Below are 9,122 nucleotides of genomic sequence, written 5' to 3' on the forward strand. Positions count from 1 at the left end.
TGCTTCCTCCTCTCTCTCTGCCTGCCTCTCTGCCTACTTGTGATTTTTGTCTGTCAAATAAATAAATAAAATCTTAAAAAAAAAATTTAGAAAAAAGTGAAAAATGGAGGACGCGCCTGGGTGGTTCAGTCACTTGGGCATCTGACTCTTGACTTCAGCTCAGGTCATGATCTCAGGGTCCTGGGATTGAGTTCTGCATCATCGGGCTCTGAGCTCAGTGGGGAGTCTGCTTGGGATTCTCTCCCTCTGCCTCTCCACCGGTTTGTGAGTCTGTGCGCGTGCTCTCTCTCTCTCAAATAAATAAATCTTTATTTTTTTTTAAAGATTTTATTTATTTATTTGACAGATCACGAGTCGTCAGAGAGGCAACCAGAGAGAGAGGGGGAAGCGGGCTCCCTGCTGAGCAGAGAGCCTGATGCGGGGCTCGATCCCAGGAGCCCAGGATCAGGACCTGAGCCGAAGGAAGAGGCTTTAACCCACTGAGCCACCCAGGCGCACCTAAATAAATCTTTAAAATAAAAAAAGGGGCACCTGGGTAGCTTAGTCGTTAGGCCTCTGCCTTTGGCTCAGATCATTCCAGGGTCCTGGGATTGAGCCCTGCCTGGGGCTCCCTATTCCATGGTGAGCCTGCTTCTTCCTCACCCTGTCCCCCTGCTTGTGTTCCCTCTGTCTCTCTCTCTCTCTCTGTCAAATAAATAAATAAAATCTTAAAAAAAAAAAAAAAAGAATCCCCCACATGGAGAACAGTGACTATGTTGCATAGTAAGTAAAGGTTGAATTGTGTCCCCCCTACAAAAAAATTCAGACATTTAAGATCTAACCCCTGATACCTCATAATGTGACCTTATTTAGAAATAGAATCTTTCGGGGCGCCTAGGTGGCGCAGCTGGGTAAGCGTCCAGCTCAGGTGGTGATCACAGGGTCGTGAGATCAAGCCTGGAGGTCCACACTCAGCACCAAGTCTGCTTGCGATTCTCTCCCTCTCCCTCTGCCTCTCCCGCTCATGCTGTCTCTCAAATAAATAAAATTAATCTTAAAAAAAAAAAAAGGAAGAAAGAAAGAAATAGCATCTTTGCAGATGTACCGAGTTGAGGTAAGATCGTACTGCAGTAGGTTGGGCCCTCATTCAGATTCCCTGGTGCCTTCAGAGAGAGTGCGGCCCTGCCAACACCTTGGCTCCAGAACCAAGAGACAAGAACTTTCTGTTGTTTAAGCCACTTGGTGTGTTATAGCTGCCCTGGCAGACAAACTTCTCAAAGACGTTCCCCTCAGCAACGAGCTTCTAAACGACAGAGAAGGGCGTATCTCTGAGTGAGCTGTCTGAGAAACTCAGTCCAAAATTTGTTTTCAATGAATGAGCGAATCTTTCTGAGGCTTTGGATTCTTTCCTCTACATGAGACCAGGGAACTTTCGGCATCTCGATTGCATTTAGTGAGACTCGGCTTTCCTTCTGGCCAAATAGACACACAGAACGACGACCCCTTGTAGCTCAAGCCAGCACACCACACGGAATCCCAGATTTCTGGCAGATGCACCTGTGTTGATAAATTCAGCCCCATCTAAACTTCGGTCCTTATCTCCTTGGCCCCGGACCTGGATCCTTTCTCACACATAGTCTTCATATTGTGACCAAGGTAAAGTAACAAAGTCTAACAAAGTCTTACAATTCCTTTGATATATAAGCCTTCCCCTCTGGGTTTGACTTGGTAATAAGACCTCCAGACATGCCGGAATCCATCTTTTTATTTATTTTATTTTTAAGCAATTTCTACACCCAGCGTGGGGCTTGAACCCACAACCCTGAGACCAAGAGTTGCATACGGTGCTCCGATGACTGAGCCCGTCAGGTGCCCTGCAGGAAACCACCTTCAGGTTAAGGCACCGGGGATGTTAAGGAGTTTGGGAAGAGGGGCAGGAGGGTCGGCTTCCCCTGGCAAATGGACTCCCTCACGAGGTCTCGGGGGAGGACGCCTTGCTTCCGGGCGCAGGGGCTGCAGAGGGGCTGCCGTTGGTGGTAATCAGATTCTTCTGCGTTCTTCCATCTCTCTTCATCCCGTGTCATTTGCTAACACTTCAAGTGCCTACCGTGGGCTAAGCCATGGGGGCAGAGCAGTAAGCCTAACAGACAAGCCCTTGTTGTCACAGAGCTGACATTCTAATGGTGGTAGACACAGTGAGGAAATAAGACCAGGGGCTCCTGGGTGTCTCAGTGGGTTAAAGCCTCTGCCTTCGGCTCAGGCCATGATCCCAGGGTCCTGGGATCGAGCCCCACATTGGGCTCTCTGCTCAGCGGGGAGCCTGCTTCCTCCTCTCTCTCTCTCTGTCTGCCTGCTTCCCCCTCTCTCTCTACCAGCCTCTCTGCCTACTTGTGATCTCTCTCTCTCTGTCAAGTAAATAAATAAAATCTTTAAAAAAAAAAAAAAAAGTAAGATCAGAGAGAGAGAATCATTTCACAGGACGCTGGGACAGGCGGTGTACGAAGGCCTCACTGGAAGGTGACTGAAAGCCTGGAGGAGGCCGGGAAGCGTTCCACAGCCAGTGCAAGACCCTGAGGGAGGGCTGTGCTGGGTAAGTTCCAGGAACGTAGGGGATGCTGGGGGGCTGCAGAAGCAGGAGTGAGGAGGAGGAAGACCAGGTCAGAGGTCACAAGGTGCTGGCGATATGGGGCCTTGGAAATAGGAGGCTACTTTGAGCCAAGTGACTTGATCTGATGAACATTTTTAAAGGGTCCCTCTGGCTGCTGCCGACTTCAGAATGGACTTCGGGGGGGCAGAGTGGAGGCCAGAAGACCTGCCCAGAGGCCACTGTGACAATCTGGGCAAGAGAACTTGACGTTGGTGTTGGGGCTCTTGAGAAGTAGTCAGATTCTGCCTAAAGTGGGAAGGTAGAGTCAAGATTGGCTGCTGGTTTGGATGAAGGCATATGAGAAACAGGCCATGCCCAGGGGTGAGGTCACCGCTGGGGACATGGGAAGGGCCGCAGGGGGCAGCGTGGTGCTGGGTGTCCACAGGTCAAGTGAAGGCGCATTCCGATTTAATGCCAGAGATACCCAAGGGGAGGCATTGAGGGGACAGTCACTTCTTTTCATTTGGAGGTGAGGCCTGGGCCGGAGGTAAGAAATGGCATCATCAGTGCATAGACAACGCTTAAAGGTATGACACTGAACGAGTGCTCAAGGAGAAGGTAAATAGGGAAGAAAGGACACCTGAGGGCTGAGCCCTGGGGAGCCCACATTACAGCTTGACATGAAGAGCCAGAAGAGGGCTATGGGAAGGAGCAGAGTGGGGAGCGTGGGTGGAGCTCAGAGTGGCCTGCCATTTCGGGTGACGCCAGTGGGTCAAGGAAGGTGACAATTGCCACTGGACATGAGCTTGTGGAGTGTTTCACGGTGTCACTGTGCACACTCAGTGCTGTGTCTGGAGCAGTGCCTAACATTCCTCTCAAAGATTTAAGGAGGCTGAATTCGGCCAGTATTTAACTGGGAAGCCACAGAATCAGCCTGTGGGTTTGATGATGGGCTGCCACAGCCCTACAGCCGCAGGAGACAGGAGGCTCCTTTGCAAAGCAGAGAAAGTGTCATTGTGCCAGGACACACAGCAGTTAAGAATCTGACCCTGTTCTCTTTCCTCAAGCTGTTTGGCGCTGTTGGAAGCAGCCACCTGATGCAAGGGGCATTTCTGAGGCCCTTTGCGCACTGTTGTCAGGGGAAGCCCTGGGCCTCCCCATACCCCTTCCTCAGTCCTCAGTGGGTCCCTCACGTGAGGGGCCACCTGTGGTGTTTTCTTTTCTGACTCCAACTCGGACCCTAAATTTGGTGTTAGTTTCACACCTAAATTTGGTGGTGACTCTCCCACACCAGCGAGGTGTCCCAACAATTCAACTCAATTTGGACACCAGCTCCTGAGGGAGTGTAGACCCTACAGGTGGAGGGCTCAGTCCCACAGGACCGACCCTACTTCAGGGGCTAACAACAAGTCCCTAGAGGGCCACCCGTAACTTCTTACCAGGTGGCCATACGTCAGGTATGAGCCCCCTCCTCAGCTTCAGTCATTTTCGGGACTGGCTCACGACACAGGGAAATACTTTATTTACATTTACCAGTTTATTAACAAGGATTCAATTCAGGAACAACCAAACAGAAGAGAGGCATAGGGCAAGGTACTGGGGGGAGGGCAAGCTTCTAGGATGACCAAGGGCTCCTGCCTTCCCAGCTCTGGAAGCTCCCTGAACTCACTAGGTAGGGGGTTTGATGGAGGTTTCTTACAGAAGCACCATTGATCAAATCTCTGGCCTTTGTAAGTTTAAGGACGGGTGTAGGAGAAGTGGGGTACTGGGAGACTTTACCTTCAAAAACCCTAGAAACCAAGTTACTTAGAGAGTAAAATCATTGGATTCGAATTTTGAAAAAACAATGTCTTGACTTAAAAACTTTCTTTTTGAAAGGAAAGAAAATTTGCTATTGCTGGCACTGATGATCCAAAAAACCAAAACCAAACAAAACCAACAGAAAACATTGGCCTTTGGTTGATCGAAGTGAAATCTCCATTCCCCACCTCCCCAGTTCGGGCTGAAAGTTCCTACCCTCTATTCCTGGCTTGGTCTTTTTGGTGACCTGCTCCCCCACCCCCATCCTGAACCTATCTAGGGGTGTGCCTTTTCTTGCCGGGGAGTCTTCTCATTAGCATCCAAAAGACAGTACGTTCCAAGTGTTTTAGGAGGTCTGGTGCCAGGAAGCAGAGACTGAGAGCATCTCTCTCTCTGTCTCTCTCTCTTTTTAAAAGATTTTATTTATTTTTCAGAGGGAGATAGAGCACAAGCAGGGGGAGCAGAAGGCAGAGAGAGAAGCAGGCTCACCACTGAGCAGGGAGCCTGATGCGGGACTCGATTCCAGGACTCTGGGATCATGACCTGAGCTGAAGGCAGACACTTCACCCACTGAGTCACCCAGGTGTCCCAACGAGCATCTCTTTTGTATTAAACGACACCCTCAATGGGGGCTTCAGCCTGCCAGGTTAGCTAGAGCCCTTTCCCTTTATCCTAGCTGGATTTCTTTAGCTCCCACCAGATGAATGTCCAGCTTGGACACCTCCTGCCGGCCCTGGGGACAACTCCTCTGTCGGTCGCAGGAAACAGGACTCTGCCCAACTTAATCAAAGGAGGCGAATTTCTTTCTTTCTTTTGAAGATTTTATTTATTAATTTGACACAGAGAGAGCATAAGTAGCAGAGAGGCAGGCAGAGAGAGAGGGGGAAGCAGGCTCCCTGCTGAGCAGAGAGCCCAATGTGGGGCTCCATCCCAGGACCCTGGGATCATGACCTGAGCTGAAGGCAGAGGCTTAACCCTCTGAGCCACCCAGGTGCCCCAAAGAAGGCAAATTTCTAAAAACGAACTTGTGTAGCTGCCAGAGCCGCCGAGGGGGCTAGAGGGCAAGACACAGAGCCACACAGTTTGTCTCCAGCCCAAATCACATCTCTGTGCTCCTCCCAGTAGGCCCAGACACTTGCAGGCGGCCCGCCCCCATGAAGTAGGCTCCCAGCAGTCATGCTGCCGGTCGCCAGCCCCCGAGTGAACTCCAGGGAGGGTACGTTTGATTGGCTGGGCCTGGACAAAGGCCCTTGCCCTCGGGCGAAGGACACAGGGGCTAGTGAGTATGTGGCATTTCTGCCCTCTGAAGCGGAAGAAAGGGGCCAGGTGCTGGGTGGAAGGGGGTGGCCAGGACCTCTACTGTAGCATTGGTAATTAACATGAATTCAGCTGAGTAACATGTAAAGCTCTAATTGGCTTAATTAAACACTTTGTTAACTGGGCAGCACTCCACCTGTTGAGTTGGGGGAGCTCCAAGGAGTAGGACCAGATGGAGGGTTTCTGTAGACCGATGGTAGAAGCAGGAAAGTTATTAGCAAAAGAAAAGGATTGTTCTAGGCCTCCTGGCTTGGGGGGGGGTGGGCAAAGCCCATGTCTTATCATGCAGATGACCTCATCTCTCTTTGGGGGGGGGTGGGAGAGCAGCGGGTGGCAGACTCAGTGGCGCTCATCAAGAATTCCCGACGGACCGGTTAAGACCACATTTCTGGCGGAGGTTGAAACCGCAATTAGATTGGGGATCAAGCCCTGGTTTGGGGACTTGGTCTGAGGGGCACCTTTCTGGGCCTGCAGTTTTCTCTTTAACAGCACTCACCCCTCTTGTCCCTGAGGCTCAGTCCCGGGCTGATGGGCCGCGCCCACGCCCTGACACCCACACCCTGTCAGGACTGGGCCTCTGGGCATCACTGGATGTGGCTCTGGGCTGCGGGCCCCACGTGGAACTCCCAGCACACCCGGGCCACCCAGCACAAGTGAAGGTCCCATTCCCATCGGGCTGGGTGTTCGAAAAGAGTTCAATACAAGGGCTGTTTACGGGGCTGTAGATAGGTTCAAGGGGTCACCTAGGTTGGCGCATCACTGGGGGGCTAACATCAGGAGGAGCCCTTTCAGGGTGTCTGGGTGGCTCAGTTGGTTTACTGTCTGCTTTCGGCTCAGGTCGTGCCGGGGGGAGTGGTGGGATTGAGCAGCCTGTTGGGCTCCCTGCTGGGTGGAGAGCCTGCTTTTCCCTGTCCCTCTAGGCACCCCCACACTCGTGTGTGCGCGCCCGCAAGCGTGCACACACACACACAAGCGTGCTCTATCTCTCACTCTATCTCAAATAAATACAATCTTTAAAAACAAAAACAAAAATGGGGAGCCCTTTCCATCCATGGGCCTGCAGGGGCAACGTGGGGAATGGTTACTCAAACCTGGTGTGGGCCCATGCCTTAGTCCCGTTCAGTTCCTGTGATCTGTCCACCAGAGGGATCTCTCAAGTCATGCGCTCCTGTGGCCCTCTAGATAAAGGCCCAATATCTCAGCATATAGCCCTGCAAGGGACCTGGGAGAGGGGTGGCTGGGAGAGGGGTGGTGTTGACGGCAGGCAGGAATTTGGGGAAGGAGTAGGGGAGGAGCAGCCCCACCCACACATTCTCCAACTTCCTACCTTTGCCTTCTATTCCCCAAGCCCAACAAGAAGCCCTGGAAGAGGGAGCCCCCGGACAGAGTAGGGTGGAAGGTGGACCGGGAAAGAAAAGTCAAGACAAGCTCCTGCCACAGGCCCCTACTATGGGCAGCACAGAGGCTTGGGGTCACTGAGGCAGCCTGTCCCCTAGGGGAGTGATTCAGGGCTGGTACTCTGGGGAAAGTGATCAGTGGGTTGAAGGGGATCCTGTCTTTCCTTTTTCAGTTTTCTGGCATGTGCATGGCCCTTGTGCTGGTTATAGAAGACAGACCTCTACCCCAGCCTCACTGAACCCCCAGAGTAGCAGAAGGTACCCACATAACCCAGGGTTTGGTGTTGGGCTGGGGAGCCACAAGGGCTGTGGGAGCGTAGAGGGGAGCCCTAACTTAAACTTGACATCTTGGGAGGCTTCCTGGAGGAGGTGGTGTCTTAAACTGGGACCTAAAGTGTGAGTCAGAGGGGGTGAGGGGGATGTATGTGGTGGCTGCAGAGCCAGGAAGCATGAGGAGCCCCATTTTATTGCTGGGAAAAAATTGGAGCTTTACCTTAAGAGCCATGGGGAGCCCTTGCAGGGTTTAGGGTGGCGGGGGTGGGGGTGGGGCGCTGGCTACTGATTTATTCTTTAGGAAGATCAAGACTGGAAGCATGGAGAGAGGTGGTGAGACCAGAGCTGGGTCAGTGGTAAGGAAAAGAATGTTCTGGAGGTGAGAGTGACAGAGTGGGGGGAGTTGAGCACCAGTCTGGGTAACCAGGTAGAACTGGGGAGACAGGTGTGAGTTGTCTGTGGAGGCCTAGGAGCTCTTGGGAGATGCTGTCCTGGGAGTCCTTAGGGCCTGGATTGTGCTGCATGGACAGGGACTCTCAGAGGCCCAGCCGGCTCAGAGAGAGAGGTGAGGGCAGGGACCTCTGGGAGCACACTGGGGAGGGGGCAAGAGGAGAGTTGTGGGTGGACGGTGAGGAAGGTGAGGATAAGGTGTTCTGGGACACCAGCAGGGACTGCAAGGCAGAAATGCAGAGGGAGAGGGTGAGGACTTAGGGGAGGACCCTGTGGTGCCAGTGGCCTGGGACAGGGGAAGAGCAGAAGGGAGTGAGTGTGTGTGCCCAGAAGTGAGGTGTGAGCCATTCCAGGTAGACCAGACAGGAAAGGGGCAGAATTTAAGGGAGGGTCTGCTTCTAAGCAGGGACGGCCACTGGCTGGGACGAAAACCAGGTAGGGGAAGCCTGAGGAGACAGGCTGTCAGAGGGGCGGGTCTGAGCCCAATAGCCCCTGCTGCCCGGACCCCTCCATCCCATACACAGATGTGGCCTGGCACTTTTTTGCTGAGCTAGTCCAGTTGGTCTGGGTCCTTGCATCATGTGTCCTGCCTGGAGGACCCTCAGTCCTGTTGAATATACTTTTAAAAAAAAAAAAAAAAGTAAACTACGGGCACCTGGGTGGCTCAGTGGGTTAAAGCCTCTGCCTTTGGCTCAGGTCAGGATCCCAGGGTCCTGGGATCAAGCCCCGCTCTCTGCTCAGCAGGGAGCCTGCTTCCTCCTCGCTCTCTGTCTGCCTCTCTGTCTACTTGTGATCTCTGTCTGTCAAATAAATAAATAAAATCTTTTTTAAAAAATTATAAAAAAAAAATGTAAACTACATGCAGTGAAGGACTTGAACTCATGACCCTGGGACCAAGAGTTGGATTGGAGGGCCCTCAGTCTTGTTGAGACCCCCACGTTTGGCACAGGGAGTTTGGTTTCTGTCTCAGAGCGGCTGATGTCCCCAGGCGGCTTATGGAAGTGACCACTTCCCCGCTTTACAGACTTGGTGTCCTCCTCCCTCGCAGGGACTCATGCCTGTCGGGGGCGTGGCTGTGATTTCTCAGCCATGGGCTGTTCTTGGTGTCCAGCCCCGCCCTGTCTGCGCACAGCTCTGGGTGGGCCATGGAGCCCTCACCGGACTCCCCCAGGAAGGTTTCCCCCATTTGTCTGTGAGGTGTGGGAAGATGGCGGGGCATGGGGACCCCAATCTTGAGAAGGTCAGGGAGGATGAGGCCAGGGGAGAGGCCCCTAGAGGAAGTGGGGTGGGGGTGTCAGAGCAGAGAGGCCAAAGACAGG

This window comes from Martes martes (assembly GCF_963455335.1).
Source record: "Martes martes genome assembly, chromosome: 1".
Classification (NCBI taxonomy): Eukaryota; Metazoa; Chordata; class Mammalia; order Carnivora; family Mustelidae; genus Martes; species Martes martes.